This window comes from Mus musculus, chromosome 1 (assembly GCF_000001635.26).
Source record: "Mus musculus strain C57BL/6J chromosome 1, GRCm38.p6 C57BL/6J".
Classification (NCBI taxonomy): Eukaryota; Metazoa; Chordata; class Mammalia; order Rodentia; family Muridae; genus Mus; species Mus musculus.
In genome coordinates this window covers 132210120-132223947 of record NC_000067.6, presented here as the reverse complement: position 1 = coordinate 132223947, position 13828 = coordinate 132210120, and the positions used below count along the sequence as shown (strand labels likewise).

General features: G+C 48.0%; 1 protein-coding gene across 6 annotated transcripts in view; it reads right to left on the bottom strand.

Moving 5' to 3' along the window:
* Positions 1-13828, bottom strand: part of Lemd1 (LEM domain containing 1) — a 66754-nt gene that overhangs the window by 33435 nt on the left and 19491 nt on the right. The window contains exons 1-2 of one of the 6 annotated variants that reach the window (XM_011247970.2): positions 3550-3679; positions 3193-3343 (exon numbers count right to left, since the gene is read on the bottom strand). The exons of 4 other annotated variants lie outside the window; for them this stretch is intronic. The gene's annotated coding sequence lies outside the window, so the exon portion shown is untranslated. Of the gene's footprint in view, positions 1-3192; positions 3344-3549; positions 3680-13828 lie in introns of those variants that run through there. One more of the 6 variants, XM_006529349.3, reaches the window with a different exon arrangement.

Below are 13828 nucleotides of genomic sequence, written 5' to 3'. Positions count from 1 at the left end.
TTGGATGGATCACAGGGCCCCCAATGGAGGAGCTAGAGAAAGTATCCAAGGAGCTAAAGAGATCTGGAACCCTGTAAGTGCAACAACATTATGAACTAACCAGTACCCCGGAGCTCTTGACTCTAGCTGCATATGTATCAAAAGATGACCTAGTCGGCCATCACTGGAAAGAGAGGCCCATTGGGCATGCAAACGTTATATGCCCCAGTACAGGGGAACGCCAGGGCCAAAAGTGGGAATGGGTGGGTAGGGGAGGGGGGGAGGGTATGGGGGACTATTGGGATAGCATTGGAAATGTAATTGAGGAAAATACGTAATAAAAAAAATATTTAAATTAAAAAAAAAAAAGTTGTCAGTCCTCCAACCTCCACACCCATGCTGTGGCACACAAGTGTCCACACATACCACACATACATATACAATAGATAGATGTTTTTAGGTTTGTTTTTTGTTTTGTTTTTAATTAAAAGAAGAATCAGGATGAAGGGCATGTCCCGACCATACAGAAGTCTCATGATTTGGGCCTCTTTAAAACATGGTCACGACTCGTTCCATTCTCTGGATATGCTCAAGACAGCTGAGACCTATATCACTACATTGCAAAACATAGATCTTGTAGCTTTATTTTAAGGAAATATCTGTCATACTAGTAGCTGGAGTCTTTCAAGAAAAACTGCTGTGATTTTCAAAACAATTATGCAAGACAAAATGTAACTGTGAGGAAACACAGTGTGTTCATTAAACAGCAGGGGAAGGGGGACCATCTGAAAGGGTTTAAAGGCAACAAGGGGGTCACCTGCCTGGAGTCCAAGCTCAGCTCCATCCCTTACCGGCTGCAGGTGACCAAGTCCCCCCTTTATCTGCAGTGGCAATGGCAGCAGGAACTGACCAGAGGCACGGATCACCTGGTAAATCCTATACATTTCCATTAGTCTAATTATTTATTCACCCTGGCCTCAGAGTATCAACATCTCCTCACCTGAGAAGCTGCATCCAGTTTAGACTTCCTCTGTAGCCCTCTAACAACAGCCTTTTCCAGGCCCTAGGAAAAGAGTTGGAGCATCTTGTGGTGGATAGCTAGGGAGGCTGTCTGAGTGCTCCCAGACTTTGACTCCGAGAAGTTTTGAATAGAGCAGCAGTTTCCAAACATATGATGCGATCATTTATCAACATCCAAACACTGGATTCACCAGACAAAGGCTTGGAAAATTGACACATTTGTTTCAATCAAAGCAAAGAAATGATAGGCTTGCCTTATTAGGATGCGGAAACATTTTGTTTACACGGTCCAGAATCGCTTGCAACAAAAATCAGACAGCAGGTGGAATGGCTTCCATTTTAAACAGGGAGGCTGTTAAAATGAGACAGGCATGGTGCTTGTTTGTTTGTTTGTTTGTTTGTTTGTTTGTTTTTCTTGATCAAACTCCTGGAATTTGAAACCAGTGGGGTTACAAAAAAGATCAACGGGCACGCCTTCCCCAGCACATGTGGGTTGAGCTTCCTCCTCTGCCTTCAGACAGACCGTGGCATCTGAAGCTCTCCTCTCCTCCGAGCTCCCCTCATGCATATGCATGGAGCCATTGTCAGCATTGTTCCATGGGAGGATTCCTGGGTGAAATCCTGAATATTTGGCATCAGTGTGCACAGCCTTTCTGTCAGTCTTATCTGTGTGGTTCTGGGCTTTGGCTTGGTTTTGTTTCTATTCTCCCCATAGCCGAGAAGGCATTTCCACCCCATTCTTGAGGCAGGTTTAATTGCCAATCGACTAGGTATTCAATATGATAAGGTATCTAAATCCTGAGAGTTTCCTCCTTTCATTAAAATGTAGATCCAATTTCTCTTCCCTTAATGCCACATGCTGTTATTAAACCAAAATAATGGAAATAGTAAGAGCCAGATGTCACTTCAGTCTCAGATTTGATAGGGGTGCAATTTCCTCACCTCAAGTTTAATCTGCCAGTTATTTACCAACCCCATCCTTTGGAAGAATATACAATTTAAATGTAAATGCAGTTTCCATAGGGGAGCAGATAGTAGATTTTGCAGTTTCAATTGCCAATAACCATTTGCAAAGGGGAAAATCAGCCAAAAGCAAAGACCAGCAGCTGTCAGCCTCAGGTTGAGCCATTCACCGTCTCTGCTCTGTCCCTCAAACCACCTGCCTCAGAGCCTCAGCTGCAAGGCAAAGGGGTTACAACAGCCACCTCAGGTATCCCAAGCTCAGATACACCCCTCCTCCGGGGAGGCTGGGTGAGCTTGGGTTTCAAAGAGCAAAGCCTGTTGCCATCACCTTTGAAAGCCAGAACTGAAGAGTTCCTCTCAACAGTTATCGACCACCTCTTACAGTGGAGCTGGCATGATGCTTGTCTTAAACCAGGGCAAGGAGAAAAAAAAAAAAAAAAAAAAAAAAAAAGGGCAAGAGTATCATTGAAGAGTTCAGCATCTCTGTTAACAGGAGGAAAAAAAAAATACAGATCATTAAAAGAAAATAAGATAAGTGTCACAAGGAAAGCCCCAAGTGTCATTCAGGCTGAGACTTCCAGAAACAGTGCTTTGTAATAAGGGGCCATGGCGACAGGTAGGAAGGCAGAGAATGAGAAAGCAGTCAGGTTACCTAGGGCCAAACTCTGGGGGACCTTGTGGGTGACATTAAGGGGCTTTACCTTTCACCTTTAGGCATATTTTAGAAGTTTCAAAGCTGGATGTGGCTTTAACGTCCCATTAAGATATAACAGAGCTTGACAGTGAAGGACGAATGTCTAAAAAGTCTAGAAGCTACTCAAGGGGCTATCAAAGCAGCCTTGGAAAGGATGATCCCAGACGGGACACCTGAGGGAAGTCTCTTCTGCTCTCTTGGATAGGCACCACCTGTGGCTGTCCCCTGCCTCAGAATGGAGCCTCCCCACTGTGGTCTACAAAGCCCTACACTTCAGAAGCGAGTCTGCACAAGTCTCTCAATCTTGATTGCGCTCTCTTTGAAGGCACCAGCGACCGCTCCGGCGACACAGATAACCACGGCCTCTTCTGTTTGGCTCAGGGATTAATTACACCTTTTAGACAAATTTGCCTCCCTAATTAATCTTTCTTCGGCTAACATTAAAATTAACTAGTCCTCTCGGAGCCCATGCCAACTGGGCTGGGATTAGGAGCAGAGGAAGGTAAGGGAAGGGGCCGATGCTAGTGGCCATTCACCTTGGATCAACACAGCGGTGCTGGGGACTGTGTGTTGGCAGGGGCCTCTGTGGTTACAGACTCCCACCTCAAGGCAGGGGAAGCAACTGGAATCATGATATGGCTGAAGGTGAGATGGAAATAGGTGAAGTTTCTTCTTCCAGGGAGCTACCTGTACCAGGGAAGCAGAATAAAAAATGATTGACCACGATGGTGAAGGCCAGGAGGGGGCTTCCCATTAACAGACATGGGGGTGGGGGTGGGGGTGAGGTCCCAACAGAGATGTGTAAACCAATGAGAAAGTGATACAATGGCCACTGTATAAACACCAAGTATACTTGTAACAAAGACACTGCTGGGGCTACAGAGAAGGCTCACTGGTGATTAACACGTGTTGCTCTTGCAGAGGACAGACCGCTTTTGCCTCTCAGCACCAAAGCAGAGGAGACTCACAAACAGCTGTAACTGAGGTCCCAGGGGAGCCAATGCTCAATTCTGACCTCTGAGGGCACCAGGAAAAACAAAGAGAAATAAAATTAAAAAAAATATTTTTTTTTTAAAAAGCACACTTTTGGGGGAGGGTATGGGGGACTTTTGGGATAGCATTGGAAATGTAAATGAGGAAAATACCTAATTAAAAAAAAGGCACACTTTTTTTTTCTTTCAGTAAATCAAATTAGTAAGTTCATCTAACATGAAACTAGATGTGAACTTCCCTAGTAATTTTCTTTAATATCTCTCTCTCTCTCTCTCTCTCTCTCTCTCTCTCTCTCTCTCTCTTTCTTCTTCTTCCTCCTCCCCTCCCCCTCTGCCACCTCCTCCTCCTCCTCCTCTTCTTCTTCTTGATTTTGATAATATTCACCCTAAATTCCTCCTAGATCCTCTGCTCCCACTCCTTCACTCCTTCATATATATACATTAACCTCCTGAGTCTAACATGTGCTGCCTATATGTTCACAGGGGTAGGGATCATATAAACAGAGAGGATGGTTGACCTCATGGGCCACACTCTTAAAGAAAACAGACTCTTTCCCCAGAAAGTCATCTACTGTCAGTAACTCCCCAGCTGGGGGGTAGGAGCTTGTGAACCTCTCCCGTCTATATTGGGATGCTGATCAATGGAGTCCTTTGCAGGCAACCATGGCTGCTGTGTGTACAATGGTCCCATCCTGTCTAGAACACACTTTGTTTCCGGTCCTCCCCAGCCTCTGGTTTTGACCTGTCTTCCACAATGGGCCCTGAGCTTTGGGGGAAGGAAGGATGCTATAGACATCCCACTTGGGGCTGAGCACTCCACTGACAATGTGGTGGTTTGAATATGCTTGGCCCATAGAAAGAGGAACTGGTAGGAGGTGTGGCCTTATTGGAGGAAGTGTGTCCCTGTGAGGGTGGGCTTTGAGGTCTCATATATAAGCTCAAGTCCGGCCAGAGTCTGTTTCTCCTGGCTGCAGTTGGATCAAGATGCAAGCCGGGCGGTGGTGGCACACGCCTTTAATTCCAGCACTTGGGAGGCAGAGGCAGGTGGATTTCTGAGTTTGAGGCCAGCCTGGTCTACAGAGTTAGTTCCAGGACAGCCAGGGCTACACAGAGAAACCCTGTCTCGAAAAACAAAACAAAACAAAACAAAACAAAACAAAACAAAACAAAAAAGATGCAGAATTCTCAGCCCCTTCTACAGCACCGTGTCCGCCATGATGTTAATGGACTGAACCTCTGAACCGATAAGCCAGCCCCAATTAAATGTTATCCTTTATAAGACTTGCCTCCGTCATGGTGTCTCTTAACAGCAATGGAAACCCTAACTAAGACAGACACTCTTTACACTCTAATCAGTTGTGAGTGCACAAAGAAAGTTCTCTGATGATGTCAGAGTTGTACTAATCTATAGGTATAGCGATATGAGGTTAGAGGGCAACTGGATGCTGTGTGCATTTAGTAAAATAATAGCAATAGGTTCACCCGAGACCAATATGCTCCTTGGTCATGAATCCTTGGCCAAATTTACAGAGCCAGGCATGGGTTTCTTTCTGTGGAGTGGCCTCTGAAATCCAACCAGAAAGCAGCTGGCTACTCCCACACCATTCATACCACTACCCCACTCCTGGCCTGTTGCTATTGGAGCTCACAGGATTCACCATTGAATAAGATGATTACCAACCCCGAACCCCACACCCGCAATCTGCATAGCACCTTTCAGTACTAGGAACACTCTCCAAAAGGGAGAAAACTTCCTGGTCAATACCAACTTGATTTCTCCTGTGACCAAAGTACGAGGTGTCTTCAATAATAGGGTCTTTCCATCAAGCATGGTGGGCAGCCAAGAGCAATAGCAATAGGCTCCATTACTTGGGGAGTTTCTGGGAACCCACTGAAATAATAGATTCAAAGGAGAGATTTCAGTGCCACAGAGAGCTAGGATGCTACCCATATGCTATGCTTCCCAAGCTGCTGCTTGGTTCCAGCCTCCAGGCCTGTCCTGAAGACAAGGTTCTGATGCTGACAAGTGACTATCTTGGGGGCTCACGCACGGCCCACGGCCAGAGGCTTCTGGCACAAATCCACATGCAGGAAGTTTTAGATAAACTGTGCATTAGAAAGGCATCTAAGGGGACTGGAGAACAGTGGTTGGGGTGCTGGCAGATCTTTCAGGGGACTCAGGTTCAACCTCCAGGGCCTACATGGCAGCTCAAAGCTGTCTGTGACTCCGGTTCCAGGGGATCTGATATCCTCACACATTAAAAAAAAAAAAAAATTAAAAATTAAGAAAAAAAAAAAGAAGAAAGGGAAGGAGAGAGGGAGGGAGGGTGGGAAGGAAGGAGGGTAGGAAGGGAAGAAAGAAAGAGAGAGGGGGAGGGAGGGAGGGAGGGAGGAAGGGAGGGAGGGAGGGAGGGAGGGAGGGAGGGAGGGAGGGAGGGAGAGAGGTATCTAAGATGGGGCTCTAGAGCCCAGAGGGATTACACTCTAAAACACATTTTTTTAAGTTCAAAATAAATAAGGGGAAATATAAGTGAAAGGTCACATTTCTGGGCCTGGGGCTTGAGCAATGGCATCCACTCTGAGGTCCCGAGTCCTCCAGCGCATGCTCACACACAGTAAGAAGCAGAGCCTGATCAGCACTGATTAAGGATAACTTTCTACAGGAGGTCAGGAAAGCATCAAGCAGAGACGAGCATTCTAGCTAAGGGCACACTGTGAATACAGGCTTGGCCCTTGAAATGGGGACAGGATCTGACTGGTTTTAGAGAAGCTAATAGATACTGTTGAGATTAGTTGGCAGAACGCTCAACGATTTCCGGGAAAGGTGGCAGCCCCAAGGCCTCTTCTGTTTCTATGGTCTTTCTATTATGGGGCCTGCTACTGCTGAGGGGAGGCACCTGGAGATGAGCAATGACTTCACTCAACAGGACAGAACAGACAGAAAACAGAGGGGGATATTTGTGGTCCCCCTCCACTCCACTGCCCCCGTCATCTCTCTCTTCTCTCGTTACTCCATGAACAGTAGTGGAGGAATTGCAAGAGGTCACTGGACTGCCAGGGTCTCCTCTGGGGATGGGCAAGGGGCACTGGAAGATCCTAGGATACAGCAATTGAGAGATTAGGAACTTAGGCTTGGGCAACACTGCCTTATTCACAACCCGGACCTTTTGTAGCAATGCCTTTGTTTGTATCACACACTTACCTTGTCTCTCAGGGTCAGTCTCAGTCCACACAGAGATAACACATTTGGGTGCTTGCCACACTATTCTGCAAGTGCTCACAGTGGGAGGTGGGAGGAAGGCATCTCACTACACCATGGCACCAGAGTACTGTGTCCTGGTGAGAGAGGACACCACTCCCCTCTCCTCAACATAGGAAATTCAAAGTCGCTCCTCCTTATTATGAAAGCCAGCCTAGCCAGGGAGATGCTTTCTCTCAGTGACATTTGAGTGAGAACACGCCAGAGGAATGGGCTTATATCAGACACACCGCCCCCAGAAACACTTGGGAAAGACAACACCTATTGATAAGAAACAAACCAAGATGTTATATTGAATGCATTATGGGACATCTACTCCTGTCCTTGCGACTGCAAAGGGCACTTACAGTGAGGATTGTCACAGCCATAGACAGACAATAATAGTGGAAGCAAAAGAAACCAGAAACTAGCAAGCGCAGGAAGGAATGAGGTCTGTGCACCTGTAGGAGCTTGAGGGGGATCTCCAGCCAGGCTCTGTTCTCTAGAAGTGCAGGACTGTGCTCATCCACTCTGTACTCACCAAGGGGAACAGAAACCTTGGTTCCAGGGAGCCATAGCTGCCCTACGACTATGAGGTGGGGATGTCTCCTGAGCATTGTGAGGGTTGGAGGCAGCTGGACAGCCAGAAAGGCTGACTGGCAGGGGCCAGTCTGCAGAAGGCCTCAGAAGCCCACTGAAGAGCTTTGTTCTGAGACGGTGGGAGCTACTGAAAGCTTTTGTTTGTTTCTGTACTTTTAAAAACAAGTTAAGCACATTTGGGGATGTAAAACGACACCCACATATAATGAAACCAGTATGAGTAGCATTTGTTGGGCTCCCGGCAATAGGTGTCAACATCTCACCAATCTTGCCACCAAAGGGCTTAGGGGAGTGCGTGACAAGAGAGCTACATCTGAGAAGGACCCTCAAGCTCCTCTGGAGAGGCTGATAAGGATGCTGCAGAGCAGGGTGCATGGATGCATTAGGTTGCAGCAGGCCACTCATTCATTTGTTCATTCATTCATTTGTCCAACAAGTGCTTCCTGAGTCTGACTACGCGCCCTGCCCCCGTTCTTGTTGCTAGGGATTCGGGTGTAAAGTGTCTGTGGTACCTGTTCCCTGGACCAGTTGGCATAGGAGGAGAAGGCAGACCAGCAAGCAAATGGAGTGAACTAGGACCTTTCATAGAGCAATATAGAGACAGGATATGGGAAGGGGAGGAGTGGGTCGGGAGGACCATGGTTCACAGTCGATGGAGAGTCGGGGTGATTAGAGCAGCATAGAGTGAGGGACAGAGGGGCCTGCAGAGGCCCAGCAGGAAAGGATCCTTAGTCTCAGGCAATAGCCAATGGACGCAGTCCATGTAATGGGATTTAGAAGAGACAAAAGGAAGTGGTGGTGGATCCAAGGCAGGGTGGGGAGATGTGTGGACTCAGGTGTGTGGCTTGAATATCGCCATAGTCATAGGCGCCTTTCCTCATGCCAGGAAAAGAGGTTATGGGAGACTCATACTATCAGCAGCTATGTCTCTTTACATTATTTTAAAAATGCATTTATGTTTATTTTGTGTGTATGGATGTTTTGTCTACATGTACAGAAGTGTACTGCATGTGTGTCTCATGGAGGCCAAAGAGGATAGGACTAGAATTTGGGATGGGCGTTTGTCGCCATGAGGTACTTGCAAGCCAAATCCAGGTCCTCTGTGAGAGCGTAAAGTATTCTAAACCGCTGAACCAGCTCTTCACTTTGCTGTTGGTGGCAGGGTTTCTCTGTGTAGGCCTGGCTGTCCTGGAACTCAATCTGTAGATCAGGCTGGTCTCGAATTCACTTTAGTTTTTGAAACAGTCTCTCATCACACCAATTCAGCCAGAAGCCAGACTGGATGGCCAATGGGGTCCAAGGATCCTCATGGCTACGCCAGCCCAGTGCTGAGACAAAGGAGACATGCAGCTTTTACATGGTGCCAGGGATCCAAACTCATGTTCTTATGTTTGCACAACCTTCTATCAAGCCTTGCTTTATTTTTTTTAATTTTAAATTTATTTTTATTTTATGTTTATGGTGTTGTGCCTGTAGGTATATCTTACCAGGAGAAACCATCCAATCATCTGCAACTGGATGTCTACAATTACAGACACTTGAGCTACCTATGGTTCTGAGACCCAAATCTGCTCTCTTCAGCTCTCTGCTTTGGTTTTGGGGTTTTTTTGTTGTTTTTGTTTTTTTGTTTTGTTTTGTTTTGTTTTTGTTTTTTCGAGACAGGGTTTCTCTGTATAGCCCTGGCTGTCCTGGAGCTCACTTTGTAGACCAGACTGGCCTCGAACTCAGAAATCTGCCTGCCTCTGCCTCCCGAGTGCTGGGATTAAAGGCGTGCGCCACCACGCCTGGCTTGCTTTGGTTTTTTGAGACAGGGTATCACCACATAGCCCAGGCTGACCTGGATGACTTTCTTCTTCTTCTTTCCTTCTCCTTCTCCTTCTCCTTCTCCTTCTCCTTCTCCTTCTCCTTCTCCTTCTCCTTCTCCTTCTCCTTCTCCTTCTCCTTCTCCTTCTCCTTCTCCTTCTCCTTCTCCTTCTCCTTCTCCTTCTCCTTCTCCTTCTCCTCCTCCTCCTCCTCCTCCTCCTCCTCCTCCTCCTCCTCCTCCTCCTCCTTCTCCTTCTCCTTCTCCTTCTCCTTCTCCTTCTCCTCCTCCTCCTTCTCCTTCTCCTTCTTCTCCTTGTTTATGAGTGTGAGTACACAGTTGCTGTCTTCAGACACACCAGAAGAGGGCATCAGATCCCATTACAGATGGTTGTGAGCCACCATGTGGTTGCTGGGAATTGAACCCAGGACTTCTGGAAGAGCAGTCAGTGCCCTTAACAGCTGAGTCATCTCTCCAGTCCTGACCTGGACTTCTTGATTCCCTTGCTCATCCTCCTGGGTGCTGCGGTTGTCTTCAGGTCCCGTCATGCTAGACTTTTAGTTTTGATTTTTCAAGACAGAGTTTCTCTGTGTAGCCCTGGTTCACCTGGAACTAACTCTCTCTCTCTCTCTCTCTCTCTCTCTCTCTCTCTCTCTCTCTCCCTCTCTCTCTCTCTCTCTCTCTCTCTCTCTCTCTCTCTCTCTCTCTCTCTAAACCAGACTGGCCTTAAACTCAGAGATCCACCTGCCTCTGCCTCCCAAGTGCTGGGATTAAAGGTGTGCGCCCCCACTGCCTGGCTATTCTGGCCTTTTTTTAAAGGACAGATTTTACAGGAATAGGGGTCCTGTGAAGCCATGTCGATATCTCCAGCCATTCTATGGCTCTGCTCATGTGGCTGCCCCATTATGTTAGGAGGGCAAGAAGGTAAAGTATTAAAGGGAACAGGGGTTTACTGGGAGACTACGTGCAGGCCCGGGATGGACAGAAATCTAGAGTCAGAACATCAGTTCTAATCTCATTCTGTGACTTGCATAGCAAACAAACAGATTTATGAGAAGAGGAAAAAACAAAAAAAACAAAAAACGCGGCCTGTGAAGACAGTTGGAATGCTAAAGAGGCAGAGACCCCATAACCCACCCTAAATAGGCGATCAGAGACAAGAAAAGGCGCTTGTCCCAGGAACTTGCTCCTCTGTTCCTTAAGCCTGCTTTCTAGCTATTAACTGTCCTTGCTGTGCCTTGCTCCAGAAGGACATTTTTCTCAGCTGTCTATTTTGGTGTTTGTTGGGGGGAGGGGGCATTCGGGGTCATTGTCTGCGAATGAATCCTGGACAGCAGGAGCCTGCTGCTCTCGCTCCTCTGCCTGTCATCTGTCACAGAGCCAGAGCAGCCTGCAGCTAGGCTGTGGACTGCCTAATGAAGACAGAGAGGTGGTTCTGGCTGTGCACAGGTGTCGCTTCCCCATTAATGGAGGTGACATTCCGAAACACTACTCATTATAGAGCAGACATTGGACAGGGCTGGGACACATATTGATGGCAGCAGGGCCAGCCAGCGTCTGTCTCAAATCCCATTGCCCCTGAGCAGGGAGCGAGAGGGACAGAAGCATCCTGAGAGTGTCAAATCTACGGGCCCCTCTCTTTCCAGAGAAAAATGAATTCTCTACAGGCCTGACATTGGGGAGCAAGTCATTTTTTCTGCTGCTTTCTGACCCAAGGGTTAGGCCCACCCCAGTGCTGACCAACCCACATAGAATTCCTCAGTTTGTGTCCTCCTCGGAATGGCTTATAGGGCCAATGAATGTGGGTCATGTCAACTTCAGGCTTCCACATAGAGGCTCTGATGGCTCTCTTGGCAGTGGAAATTGACCCACCTTGTAACTAGGAGGGTATAGGTGCAGAAAACTTACAGGTTGGGGGCTGTCAGGGTCCCGGGACACATGGACACGGACAGAGGAAATGAAAACTGGACAGTTTCCTCTTGTCCTTACAGACTTTGATTGATTCCTGTAGGACAGGAACGGCCGACCCATCATCTTGAAGACACAGCTCCCAGAGCTAAGAGTAAAGTGGCCAAAAGAAGAGCTGCTACATGCAAGCACACACCCCTCAAAATTCCTGACGCCACCTTCCCTGGTCCCAGGCTTCGCGCACGCGCATTAGGCCGCCCCCGCGCAGCTTGGTTTTAAACTCGTGGCAGACGGAACTCGACTTAAAAATAACTGTTTTGACAGTTGCGATGTAAATATGTGAGTGACGCGTGGGGCTGTTTTTCCTTCGAGCTTCTCCCATTCCCCGGGCCAATCCTACACCCCACCCCACCCCGGCTCCGCTGAGGCTGAGATGACTAGAGCGCCTCCTGCAGGATACTCAGCACACTGCAGTGGAAGAATTCCCTTCCAACACACCACACCGCACCCACCATTCCTGTTTTTGCAGTTTTGAGATGAACCTTGCTATTTATCACAGACTGCCCTTCAATTCACAATCCTGTGTCTCAGCCTTCTCAGTGCTGGGATTAACAGGCGTGCGCAGCCCTCCTCACAACCCCATACCTACCCGTCTTCAGTTCAGTTTGACCTGTATTTACTAAGTCTCTCCTCTACACCCAGCACTGCGCTAGCTACAGTAGAACATGTGAGAGATACGAAAGGCAGACTGGCTATTTGTAACGCTTCCAACCGAGCGTCTCAGTTACCGTATCTTGAACACCTACCTGCCCAGGGCCAGGTACTAAGCTAGGAGAACGCCTGAACAAAGTTACCTTACTCAGCGCGGAAGAATTCCCTTTCAACATACCACACCGCAGGCGGCACAGAAACTCAAGGGGCGTTTTACTCTCTGCATTTTACAAGTGGCTAAGAGACCTGTGGGACATGAAGCAGCTTCAGTAGGCAAGCACAATTAGAACATGGAGCTGGGAACCTCAGTCTCTTCCTGTCCCCATAAGCCATCTTGTGATGGAAGGGCAGCAGTCATCCTCTCTATAGGTAGGGAATGAGGTCTATCAGGACACCAGCGAGTCATCTAAGATAAAGCCAGGACCATCAAGGACACTTTGAGTGTCCGTGCCAGCCTGCTCTTTCTGTCTTTCTAGTCAGACAACAGAAGGAAGGGACAGAGTGTACGTTGTCCTTGAGATTTCCAAACTATCTCTTACAAAATGTGAAAGAATGAGAGGAAGGAAGGTTGGAGTGTGAACCAGTGTATGCTCCGGTATTTATACCCAGCACGGTCTGAGACAGAGCAGATAGGGCAAGCTTCCAAGCTGACTTTTGAACTAAAAGCATTGGATGTGGGTCTGTCCCAGGTTAAGCCTTTATGAATACCTTGTCAGAGTCCATGCTGAGCGTGGTCTGTCCTTCACTGTCCAGACAGTGTCCTGTGCCCTTGGTTAGGTGTCCACTGATGCTCTCGGGTACTTTACATTTTATCTTCATGTATGGGTTTTTGTCTATGCCTGCTTGTCCCTATGAGCACCATGCACATGCAGGAACCTGAGGAGGACAGAAGAGGGCGCTGGATCCTCTGAAACTGGAGTTACGAGCAGTTTGTAAGCTGCTCCATATAAGAGTTGGGAACTGAACCCGGGTCTTCTGCTAGAGCAGTGCTCTCAACCACTGTGCCATCTCCCCAGCCCTGCTCTCGGGTTTGTTTCTCCCCCTTCCTGTCCCAGGAGAACCTCTGAGGCAGCCGCTGGTGCTGGGAAATGTCTGTTAGTCACACAGCATTCCTCCCTCCTGAATGTTAACCCTGTAGGATCAAAGGTTTGTGTCAAAGCACTAATGCAATGCCAGGAGTCAGACTCTGGGGGCCGAGAGGAACTTGGGAACAAGTGGACTCACTTGTGACAGAAGAGGCTCCCACAACATGGTAATACCATATTGGCTTTCGCCTGTGCATACAGCCAGGCTCAGCTCCGAACCCATCTCCTCTGAGAAGCTTTTCCTGGCTCTCAAGCCCCGAAGCACTTTGCTTGAGCTCTGCCTAGAGGATCCTTGAGTCTTGTCATGTTGCTTTCTGTCATGTCTCGAGTTCCTAAGGAGTGGGGGCACCGCTGACATCCTGTTTCTCCTCAGTGGCGCCCACAGTGTCCTGCTCAGGGTCAGGATTCAATACTGACTTTATGAATTCAATGAACAATAGCACTCATTTCTTCAGGGTGAAAACGGATGCAGATAGCAGCGGGCAAGCATGCAAGCTGACAGTTGAGTCAAAAGCATAGGATGTAGGTCTGTCCTGGTTAAGCCTTCATGAATACCTTGTGCCAGGCATTAAGGAAGCTCAGCTGGGAGAAGAGAGCCATCCTGACCATGACCAGTCAGTCCACTGCTGTCTACAAAAACTGCGCATCATCTGTAATCCTCCGCCTTCAGGAAGCTCAAGGAGGAGGATCAGATGTCCGAGGCCACCCCAGGTAGCAGAGTAAGTACCTAGGCCAGCCTGGGCAATAGAGAAAGATCCTGCCTAAAGACCATAGTTTATCAATTCATGTACAGCTGTCACGTGACTTGCCTTAAACCAGCCCTTCCTTATAGAAGGC